Source organism: Eutrema salsugineum, unplaced genomic scaffold, assembly GCF_000478725.1.
Source record: "Eutrema salsugineum unplaced genomic scaffold, Eutsalg1_0 scaffold_3, whole genome shotgun sequence".
NCBI classification, from domain to species: Eukaryota; Viridiplantae; Streptophyta; class Magnoliopsida; order Brassicales; family Brassicaceae; genus Eutrema; species Eutrema salsugineum.
The window spans coordinates 4112561-4125002 of record NW_006256756.1 but is presented as its reverse complement, the minus strand read 5'-3'; the positions used below and the strand labels follow the sequence as shown (position 1 = coordinate 4125002).

Here is a 12442-nt window from a genome sequence, read left to right as displayed (position 1 = left end):
TTGAGCTGTGAATGTTGATGAGTCTTATTCTGCTATTGCATCTTCTCCCTTCCAGGAACAGAGTGGAAACCTACTGATCAGGGTTGCGAGAGATAGTTGTTTAGTGCTGCGAAAGTAGGCTATTCATACTTCCGTGCCTCGAGTTCTAGAACATACGTAGTTGATTACCTTTATCACTTGGTTAAAATCGACATAGCTTAGTCCATGAACCCCTGCGAAACCCCTTGAGCCCCAACGTTTGTCTTTCATTGCTTACAACCTTCGATTTCCATTCTGCTTTCATTCGCTTGTTACTTGCTTTCATTCATAATCGATTTTTAGTTGCTTGCACTTGCTTTCGTTTTTAATTGTTTTTACTTGTTTAGTTTTCTAGTTTAGATTTAGTGACAACCAAAAACCCAAAACCAAAGCCCCAAACTATTTAGTTATAGTCTGATTTAAGCATTGCCGTGAATTCGTACTGAAACAACTAAGTCTCTGTGGATCGATATCCTAAGTACTACAGCGCACATCTGTGCACTTGCAGACATTTAGGGGTTATAAATTTAAAACCTGAAGCTTAGTAAAACGAAAACAACAAACCCCGTTTACAAATTGCAATCAATTTTTTGGCGCTGTTGCCGGGGACTTTGATTTGTTTCGTTGCGAATCCCAGCTTAAATCCATTAGAACAGTTGTTTATTTTTACTTTTTCTTTTGAATTTTTCAGGTTTCTCTGAGATGAGAGACTGGGAACATGTTCCCGGAACTCTTGGTGATCCACCATATCGTGTGGATGGTGATCCAAGCAATGATGACCTGACTGATGATGAGTTTGAAGAACCGATCTATGATGACAATGAGCTAGTCGGATTGGCAAAACATGAAGATGATGAAGAACTGATTGGAAGTTTCGATTCACTCGAGAAATTCTTGGGAGATCGAAGAGCTATTCAACCAGCCTTACCAGAGAATGGCAAAACCGAAATCAAGGTACCTTATATCCATTTAGTTCAACAAAATCAATTCTATGGTTATTCATTCGAAAACCCGATAGACCATATCGAGACGTTTGAAGAATTATGTGCAACCATTACAGCAAATGGGGATTACCACAAGTGTAGTCTTTTCCCATTCTCTTTGAAAGACAATGCCAGCAAATGGCTAAAATCTTTGCCACCTGCTTCACTAAAATCATTCCCTAAATTGTTTTTACACTAGAAATCGTTCAAATCTCTTAAGGAGCAAGATAAGAACTTATAAACAAAAAGAAGATGAAGATCTTTTAGATACTTGGGAAAGATATAGGGAATACCAAAGAGATTGTCCACACCATGGATATACCGAGGAATACCTGCTGGGTATCTTCTATCGCGGTATAACTCTAGAGTTATGATGAGTGGAGATTTTGACTCATTCTAACTTGTGTTTACTAATTGTTTAGGAGTTTTTAGAGTCTTTTCAGGAAGTTTCAGGTGACTTAGAGGCCTTATCAAAGGATTGGAGTGTTTAGGAGGCATTGGAGCAAAAAGAGATGAATTTGAGCAATAAGGAGCTATTTCACACGTTTTTGGAGAAATCATCCCCGGAGCACCTGCTCCCGGTTTGGACCCTTCGTGGAGCACCTGCTCCAGACGGGAGAAAAATAAGGAAAACATCTTTACCTAATCTCAAGCCGCGTGAAAGGAATAAAAGGAGTCCAAGCCGCCTATCTTTACTTCTACGCTTTCTTTTTACAATTTCCTGAACCATAGAGTTTTTACTTGTAAGCTTTTGGGAGAAGAAATCTGCTACACTTTGAGAAGAATTCTGAACCCTATTATCTCTTCTGCGATTTTAATTCATGAATTCCTTTCCATCTGTTTTTGTGTTTCTTTTCTCCATGTCTGAGTAGATCTCTTAGCTAGATTTAAGCGTTCAAAGGATTTCATGAGTTAAAGGATTAGATGCAAATAGGGCTTGATATCTATTGTCTTCACCATTGTTAGACTTAATGCTTAGGTTGAATTGATCACTCAATCTGCGATTTTAGGTTAATCTGTTCATCAAAAGTGTAATAGGTTGCTAGAATAAACATTGGTGAGCGATTTGTCCTTAGCCAACGACAGTTGAAGTTAAGGCAAATTGTGAACAGATCAAACCTGCTAGCTAATGCTTGTCTGCAATTTTCTAGGTTCAAACGACAGTTTAGGATTTAGGTTGTTAGACAAAGTTATCGAGATCACGACAGTGGATCGATAAGCTTTTCTGTTTGAGTTCGAGAATTGCGTTACACTTGTGCCCTGAATAGTCATCTGGTTCTTATCTCTGAAATTCCTGCGAATTGCTTTGGTCTAGTGCTTGTTTTAATTTGAATTTAAATCGTTGTTTGCCATTCTGTTTACTTTTTAGTTTTCAAAACAAACCATCTTTCGTCTTAGCTTTAATTCAATCCTCACAAATTCATAGAGTAACACTGGTCCTCTGGATTTCGAATTCTTTATATTACAACTACATCACTGTTCTATTGCAGTAGAAACTAGGAGTACATCTAGTGAGAATCAAATTTTGGCGCCGTTGCGACGGGGACCAATTCGTTACCTTTGATTTTTGGTTTGAAATTCAGACTAAGGCTTTATTAATTTTTCTCTCTTGTTCTCTTGTTTGCGTGTGTTTCAGGTGTATGTCAAACATATCCACAAGGAGCAACTGCACCGATCTTGTTTCTTTGTCGAACACCGATCTAGCAAGAGTCGAGCGAGAAAACAGACGTCAAAGGCCTATTCAAGCCAACATGGGCGATCAAGGCAACAATGGCAACATCGCTGTCGAGGTTCAACAGCTTCGACAGCAATTGGAGCAGCTGCAAAAGGCGCAGCAAGACAGGGAGCAGCCACAACCTGCTATTGGAGACAAGGACAGTCCGCACGCTTACTATCACAACAGGGCTGCGATTGCTCCTCCAACCATTCAGAGGCAAGACTTTGAGATCAAACCTCAGCTGATCTCATTGGTGAAGCAGCACCTCTTTCATGGGCTTCCTGCTGAGATTCCGATGGACCACATCGAGAATTTTGAGGAGATTTGCAGCACGACTGGATCAAATGGGATACCAGCCGATTTCTTGAAGTGCAAGCTTTTTCCATTCTCACTTGCGGACAAAGCTTTGCGCTGGCTGAAGTCATTACCACCTGGGTCATTGACTACATGGGAAGAGTGCAGATCAGCATTTTTGGACCATTTCTACACTAAGGCCAAAACTGCAGCTCTGAAGAACAAGATCTCGTCGTTTAAACAGCAACCTGGTGAAGCTTTCTGCGAAGCTTGGGAGAGGTACAAGGAGTACCGAAGAGAGTGCCCTCACCATGGGTTCTCTGATGAGCAGATCCTGTCAACCTTTTATGATGGTGTCAACTGGGATTACAGGAATGCTTTGAATGCAGCTAGCAATGGCGATTTCATGACTAAGTCCAAAGAAGCTGCTTATGAGTTGATTGAGAACTTAGCTGCAAGCTCCAGCAACAAATCCCAAGAGTATGACAGGTCTAGCAAATCAGTTCATAGTGTGGAGTTGAGCAAAATCGATGAGCTTACAGCAAAGGTGAATCTGCTGCTGAGAGAGAACCAGAGATCTGTGCATTTTGCTGATGAGGTCGGTGATGCACCTCTTGCTCAAGAGTTTGTAGATGCAGAGAATAATGATCAGATGGAGGTAAATTTCGTGAATGGACAAGGGTATGTGCAGAATTGCAGTTTCAACAACTTCAGAAGCCACCCGAATTTATCCTACAGAAGCAACAATGTTGAGAACCCTCAGGATCAGGTCTATCCGCAGCAAGGAGTGCAGAATCAGTCAGGATTTCAGAAGAACTTCTCCAGCAACTTCCAAGGAAAGCAGTTCATCACCAATCAGAATCGATTTCAAGGTGGAAATCAGCAGAAGTTGCCTTTCACAAGTCTACAGCCTTCTTCGAGTTCCTAAAATAACTCGCAGGATGAGCTGAAAAACTTGATGCAACAGCTGCTGGTTAATCAGCAAAAGTCTTCCATGGAGATTAATGCCAAAGTGGACACCATGTACAATGATTTGAATGGCAAGTATGAGGCTGTGTGGACTCATGTGAAGAAGCTGGATGTTCAGGTAGCTCAGACTGCAGAAGCTGTGAAGAAATCACCTGGAACTCTCCCTGGAAAAGGTGAAAACCCCAGGAATGAGTTTGTGAATGCTATTGAGCTTAGAAGTGGGAAGACTCTACATGCTGCACCAACAAGCTCTGTCTCAGAAAAGAGGAAGGAAAAGGATGTGGAGCACCTGCTCCAAGAAGAGGAACCAGCTCATGACGTAAAAAAGACGAAGGAGCACTCTTCCTCCATCGGAGCATCTGCTCCAAAATCTGGAGCACCTGCTCCAGACGTAGATTTGACGAGGGAGCACCCTGAGCCAACGAGGGAGCACCTGCTCCAGCCACCTGCTCCAGCAAACATTCCTGCAAGAGTTTACACGCCTAAGGTACCTTACCCAGTTCCACCAAAGAAGTCTCGCAAGGACTTAGAGGATGCAAAGTGCAGGGAGATGCTGAAGGATTTGACTGTAAAACTCTCTCTAGCTGATGCTGTTCAGATGATACCAGCCCTTAAAAGATACATGAAGGGGTTAGTGTCTGGGAAAGCTGTTGAGGAAGAGAGTGTCATGATGGTTTCGAAGGAGTGCAGTGCTGTGCTTCAGAACAAAGTGCTGAAGAAGAGAAGTGATCCAGGAAGGTTTGTTCTCTCAGTCAGGATTGGGAATGTACTTTTTGCAAGGTCTCTCTGCGATCTAGGTTCAAGTGTGAATCTGATGCCTTACTCTGTAGCCAAGCGATTGGGTTACACCAGATTCAAACCGACGAAAATCTCGCTGGTATTTGCTGATATATCAACCAAATTCCCTGTTGGTATACTTGAAGATCTTCATGTTCAGATAGGTGATACACTCATTCCAGCAGATTTTGTGGTTCTGGAGCTTGATGAAGAACCCAAGGATCCTTTGATATTGGGTCGATCCTTCTTATGCACAGCTGGTGCAATCATAGATGTGAAAGAAGGAGTGATAGATCTCCAGCTGGGAGATATGGTGGTGCGATTTGAGATGAATAAACTCTTCAAGAAACCAATGCTGGACGGACAGACATTTGTCATAGATGATGGTTCAGGCATTGCTGAAGAGGTTGCTGAAGAGGTTTTGGCCATCGATCCTCTCGAAGTTGCACTCACCAAAGCTGAAGGAGAACATGGGTATTTGAGTGAAGAAGCTAATGGGTTTGCAAAAATGCTGAATGCAAGCACGAGGATGCAAAGGCAGGTGGCGTACATGAGCTTAGAAGGCAAGGAGAGCTCACCTGCAGAAAAAGCCGACGGAGCACCTGCTCTGAATCCTGGAGCACCTGCTCCCGACGGTTTGATTGATGGACCTTGGAGCGAATTGAGAGCTCCGAAGCTTGAGCTCAAACCCCTTCCTGTGGGGATCAGGTACGCGTTTCTAGGACCCAATTCGACATTCCCTGTGATAGTGAATTCTGAATTGAACAATGTAGAGATTGCCTTGCTTCTTTGTGAAATTAGAAAGTATAGGAAAGCTATAGGATATTCGCTAGATGAAATTCCAGGGATTTCTCCTGATCTTTGCATGCATAGAATACATCTAGAAGATGAATCAATGACTTCTGTAGAACATCAGAGGAGGTTAAACCCGAATCTACAAGATGTTGTAAAGAAAGAGATAATGAAACTTCTAGAAGCTGGTGTGATCTATGCAATTTCAGATAGTAATTGGGTTAGTCCGGTTCATGTAGTTCCTAAGAAAGGTGGTATCACTGTGATAAAAAATGATAGGGATGAATTGATACCAACTAGAACTGTTACTGGGCATCGAATGTGCATAGATTACAGGAAATTGAATGCTGCAACTCGCAAAGATCATTTTCCTTTACCATTTATCGATCAGATGCTTGAACGCTTGGCTAACCATCCTTATTACTGTTTCTTAGATGGTTATTCAGGTTTCTTTCAGATCCCAATCCACCCGGATGACCAGGAGAAGACGACATTCACATGTCCTTATGGCACCTTTGCATATCGCAGAATGCCATTTGGCTTGTGTAATGCTCCAGCAACATTCCAACGCTGCATGATGTCGATTTTCACTGACCTGATTGAAGACATAATGAAAGTTTTCATGGACGATTTTTCTGTCTATGGAAGCTCCTTTTCTGTCTGTTTATCTAATCTGTGCAGGGTCTTGCAGCGGTGTGAGGAGAAGCATCTGGTGCTTAACTGGGAGAAATGCCATTTCATGGTAAGAGATGGGATCGTGCTGGGACACAAAATCTCAGAGAAAGGGATCGAGGTGGACAGGGCAAAGATCGAGGTGATGATGAGTCTGCAGCCACCAACATCAGTCAAGGGGGTTCGCAGTTTTCTGGGCCATGCAGGTTTTTACAGACGCTTCATCAAAGATTTCTCGAAGATTGCCAGGCCCCTGACGCAGCTGCTGTGCAAGGATGTGAAATTCGAGTTTGATGATGCATGTTTGGAGGCATTTCACAGGATAAAAGGAGCTTTGGTCAGCGCTCCTATTGTCCAGCCACCAGATTGGGAACTACCTTTTGAGGTCATGACCGATGCTAGCGATTATGCAGTGGGAGCAGTGCTGGGACAGAGGAAAGAAAAGAGGCCCCACGTCATTTATGCTAGCCGAACACTCGACGAGGCTCAGTGCAAATATGCCACAACTGAAAAGGAGCTTCTTGCAGTGGTTTATGCTTTTGAGAAGTTCAGGTCTTACCTTGTTGGGTCGAAAGTTGTTGTTCACACAGACCATGCAGCTCTGAAATACCTGTTGACGAAGAAGGACGCCAAGCCAAGACTCCTTCGATGGATCCTTTTGCTGCAGGAGTTTGATTTGGAGATTAAAGACAAAAAAGGGATTGATAATGGTGTTGCAGACCACTTGTCGAGGCTGAAGATAGATGATGACATTCCACTAAATGACAGCCTTCCTGATGAACAAGTTTACGCCATAGAAGTTTCTGGGTTCGACGAGCACCTGCTCCCCACCGGAGCACCTGCTCTGACGAGTTTTTGCAACCAAGTTGACATAGATCGGCATTCTGGTTTCCCATGGTTTGGAGAGATTGCAAATTACCTTGCTGCAGAGCAGGAACCTGCAGGTTTTGTGGGAAACAAAAAGAAGAAGTTTCTAAAGGATGTGAGGCACTACTTTTGGGATGAGCCTTATTTATACAGGCATTGCTCTGATGGAATCTTCAGAAGATGTGTAGCTGACGAGGAGATACCAGGAGTGTTGTTTCATTGCCATGGATCCTCTTATGCAGGTCACTTCGCCACTTTCAAGACTGTGTCGAAAATTCTCCAAGCTGGGTATTGGTGGCCGATGATGTTCCGAGATGCAGCGAGTTTTATCTCCAGGTGTGACACATGTCAGAGACAAGGGAACATCAGCAGGAGGAATGAGATGCCTCAGAATTTCATCTTGGAAGTAGAGATTTTCGATGTGTGGTGTATAGACTTCATGGGACCTTTTCCATCATCTTATGGGAATGAGTATATTCTGGTGGCAGTTGACTATGTGTCAAAGTGGGTGGAAGCTCTGGCTAGTCCCACAAATGACGCAAAGGTGATTTTAAAGATGTTCAAATCTGTCATTTTTCCCAGGTTTGGTGTGCCGCGAGTGGTGATTAGCGATGGAGGCTCTCACTTCATCAACAAAGTCTTTGAAAACTTGTTGAAGAAGAATGGTGTAAGGCATAAGGTGGCGACCCCATACCATCCTCAGACGAGTGGGCAAGTTGAGGTTTCCAACAGGGAAATCAAGAACATTCTGCAGAAGACTGTGAGCACCACAAGGAAGGATTGGGCAGTGAAGCTTGATGATGCTCTTTGGGCATACAGAACAGCTTACAAAACACCTTTGGGGACTACACCATTCCACTTGGTGTATGGAAAAGCATGTCATCTTCCAGTGGAACTTGAGTACAAAGCTGCTTGGGCAGTGAAGCTGCTGAATTTCGATGCAAAGAGTGCTCAGGAGAGGAGAGTAATGCAGTTACATGAGCTGGAAGAAATTAGGCACCTGGCCTATGAAAACTCGAAGATTTACAAAGAGAGGACAAAAGCTTTTCATGACAAGAGGATCCTCAACAGAAGCTTTGCACCAAACGATCAGGTATTTCTCTTTAACTCTAGATTGAAATTGTTTCCAGGGAAGCTGAGATCGAGATGGTCTGGACCATTCACCATCAAGGAGGCTCGACCATATGGAGCTGTAGTGTTGCTGGACACTAAAGGAGGCGAGTTTGTTGTCAATGGACAGAGGTTGAAACCATACCTTGCTGGTCCAAATATCGCAGAAGGTGAATCAGTCACCTTAAGCGATCCTCCTCAAGCCTAAATGGTTTTCCAAGTCAAGCTAATGACTTAAAACAAGCGCTTGGTGGGAGGCAACCCACCGGTAAGAGTCTCTAACTTTGTGTCTTTCAATTCTTAGCTACTAACTTTGTTTTTAGGTTCTTTGTGTTAAAAAAAAAAAAAAAAAAGAAAAAAAAAAAGAAAAAAGATAAAGCAGGTAGAGAGGTTTTCAGCGATGGAGGTGAAAAGAAGAAGAAGGAGGGAGCAACCCACCGGAGCACCTGCTCCATCTACTAGGTTGGTTGCTCACCACGTAGAATGCGACGAACGAGCACCCTGCTCTAGTTTGGAGCACTTGCTCTGCCAGGGTGTTTGGCGCTTCCAGGTAAGTTTTTGGGAAAATTGGAGTTTTAATGGGAACGCAGGGGCTAGTGTGCAAATTTTACCAAAAGATTTATTTTACACAGAATTTTACCCTACCTGAGTTTCCCTTGGTTTCTTAACTTGAGTTTTGCGACCCATAAACACCTCCTCCTTCCTCCTTTCTTTTTCGCCATACTTGATACTTGAGCTCAAATCCCAGATTTTTCAAAACTTCACCGATTTCAACGTTTTTGAGTCTAAGTTCATCGGTTTTTCGTCCTCTCTCCGTTTCTGCAACCAATTTCGACACCCAGCAAAGGTATGACTCGCAATTCCCTTTTTAATATTTTGGCGAAATTTTTAAAAGGGTGCTTACTTCTATCTATGTGTTGATTTCGACTTATGCGCATGTTGTTGAGGTTCTAGAGCAGCATCAGTTTACATCTATGTGATTATCCGTTCTACATACACACATGCAAAACTCTGCTCGAAAAATTAGGTTGGAGATTTTCTATGGGCTTAATTGTTTTCTTCTTCAATGTTGTTCCAGGAATACCTCCCAGAACAATGTTCAGGAAGAAGGGAAAGAAGAAGAACGGTGAGGGAAATAAACCTACCCCATCGACGTATCCATGGCCTCGCGAAGAAAACACACTGATCGAATTGCCTGATGAGTTGATACCCGAACACTCGGACGAGCAGTGGGACCAAACGGACTCGTTCTATTACAACAAGCTGCTCAACATCAAACTGCAACCAACCTTAGTGATGTGCATAGACACACTAAAACGGTTGGGAATCTTCGATGAGGTGAGCATCATCCTGCGCAACACGAAGCTGACGCAACTCGCTTTCGAGGACGACGATCTCTACCCTGATCTGGTCCGCCAATGCCTCGCATCTGCAAAGTTGCGGTACGCAAATCCGACGAAGCCAAAGGCCGATGAAGCGACTTTCACTTTCTTTGCTGAAGGGAAGCGCTACAGCATCGACATGGCGACGTTTTGCACTGCTTACGGGTTTCATGACGAGGATAAAGAGCTGCGTTTCCCGAGTAAGTTCGAGGTTGCCAACCAATTTTGGCAAACCATCGCCTCCGGCCACTACAAGTCGAACACGGCAAGCGTATCAGTCATTCGCCACCCAGCTGTTCGCATCTGTGCGAAAATCTTCAACAACATGCTGTTCAACCGTGATTCTGGGAATAAGGTAGCGCTGGATGTTTTGATGTTGCTTTACTTTGGTTGTGGTGATTTGGTTGCAGACTCTTACAGCGTCAGCGTCCCGGTCGAGCACAGTATCAACTTTGGAGTTCAGCTGGCGCAAACCATATGCGCAGTGAGGGCCAAACCTTTTGGGAGTTCGCAGGTCATTTACATTGGAAGTCTCCTCACAGCGCTTTTCACTTTTGCTCATATTCCTCTTCGGTATGCTACCAAAGATGTGAGCCGAAGGAAAATGGACACAGCCCATCTGCTGACTTCAGGTTTTCTATGCGATGAGAACACCTACAGCTACAAAGGTGCTTACGGAGTTGCACAGCGCACGCCTCGCCCAAATCCTGCCATGACTGCACTAAACACTGCAGCTAATCTGCGTTTCCTGATGGAGGTGCCACTTTTAGCTGATGCAGCACACGACGGAGCACCCGCTCCGAATTCTGGAGCACCTGCTTCGAGTTCCGGAGCACCTGCTCGCGCCAGTTCTTCACGCTATCCCCATTCACCGCAGGGAGATGAGGAGCTGCCTGACTACGTTTCAGCTGATGCTGGTGAGTTCGATTTGGCTCCTATCTCTGATGATCCTGATGATGCAGAGTTTCGGAGGTGGATGGTCGCGTCTACAAAGAAGAACAACAGCCTCATGAAGAGGTTGTTGCAGATGCTTACCAGTGGATGTCGTAGCAGCACAGCGACCGCAGCCAGTTCTCCGGAGAGGCACCCGAGACGCAGACGTCGCACTGGTGGATCTGGTAGTGAGAGCCCGGAGGACACCACCACTCACTGACCGCTAGTAACATCTCTCTACCACCATTGTATTATCCGCCTTGGTTTCTTTTCTTTTATTTGTTTCGACAGGATTTTTCTCTGCTCCTATTTGTACACCAGGGACGGTGTATAATAAGTTCGGGGGAGGATCTTGTCATCTTTTGCATTTTCTTGTGTTTTTCTTGAGTCAGTTTTAGTTTGTTTCTTTGAGTTATTTTGTTTCTTTGAGTCAGTTTGTTATATGAGTCAAGTCAAAGCTCGTGGGAATTAGGACCAATTCTATGATGATTTCAGACCATTTGTGAATCTTGACCATCTTCTTCTAGTGATTATTGCTGCAGAATCATCTAGATCGACTAATGGAAAATCCAAAGACAAAGCAGTAGACTAGAGGAGCCCAAAATTCTTGACACATCCATTGAACCTGAGCTAATTTTTCAGCTCTTCATTTTCCTCATCGATCAGGTTAGTGCTCATAGGGCTTGACTCCTCATTCTTACCTGACAAATAAAGACCTGTGTGATAGATTTGGTATTCCTCTCTTATGTTCTAAGCATTGTTTCAGGCTGTTTCTAAAAAAAAAAAAAAAAAAAAAAAAAAAAATATGATCAAAAGGCAGAAAAGATTGAAATGATTTTCTTTTAGAAGTAAAGGGTTAGGAAAATTTCCAAGGATCCCATTATTTTACTTCTAAAGTGGAATGATCACACAAGGGATGGAAGCGAGGGGTAGGAAAATTTCCTGTGACCCCATTATTCGCCTACACCTTTGATATATGATGAGGGGACAAACCGGGGATTCGGTGGCAATCACCATCAATACTCGCGTCTTTGAACCTTGTTATATGTGCCGAAAAAAAAAACGAAACAGCTTGAAAAGTGAATAAGTTCGGGGGAGAGGAAAGGTACTTTTGTGTAGTATGGTCAATTTGTTGAGGTATAAGTATGGGAACGAGTCTAGAAGGTCCTTAGCACTGGTTTTATCGATGAGACTCAGCGATGATGGGACATGGATGATGTTATGAAATTGAGGGACTAATCTGGAAAGCTGCAGCGTCTACGGAGAAGTACATGGAGGTTAGATTTTTGATTGATTTTGCAGCAGATTGTCACATGCCTTGGTCAGGTTTACGGTCTTTTGAGTTTTGCGAGTTCCCAGCTTTATCCAGTCATTCTTTTGGAGTTGAATTTGAGTTTGTTTGAGGACAAACAAGGATTCAAGTTCGGGGGAGTTGATGAGTGGAGATTTTGACTCATTCTAACTTGTGTTTACTAATTGTTTTAGGAGTTTTTGGAGTCTTTTCAGGAAGTTTCAGGTGACTTAGAGGCCTTATCAAAGGATTGGAGTGTTTAGGAGGCATTGGAGCAAAAAGAGATGAATTTGAGCAATAAGGAGCTATTTCACACGTTTTTGGAGAAATCATCCCCGGAGCACCTGCTCGCGGTTTGGACCCTTCGTGGAGCACCTGCTCCAGACGGGAGAAAAATAAGGAAAACATCTTTACCTAATCTCAAGCCGCGTGAATGGAATAAAAGGAGTCCAAGCCGCCTATCTTTACTTCTACGCTTTCTTTTTACAATTTCCTGAACCATAGAGTTTTTACTTGTAAGCTTTTGGGAGAAGAAATCTGCTACACTTTGAGAAGAATTCTGAACCCTATTATCTCTTCTGCGATTTTAATTCATGAACTCCTTTCCATCTGTTTTTGTGTTTCTTTTCTCCATGTC

At 43.5% G+C, this 12442-nt stretch overlaps 1 non-coding gene across 1 annotated transcript; it reads right to left on the bottom strand.

Moving 5' to 3' along the window:
- Nucleotides 1-3223: 3223 nt before the first annotated feature.
- Nucleotides 3224-3330, bottom strand: LOC112085713. Its single transcript, XR_002899012.1, has one exon. It is a non-coding gene; the product is annotated as a small nucleolar RNA R71 (small nucleolar RNA).
- Nucleotides 3331-12442: the final 9112 nt, after the last annotated feature.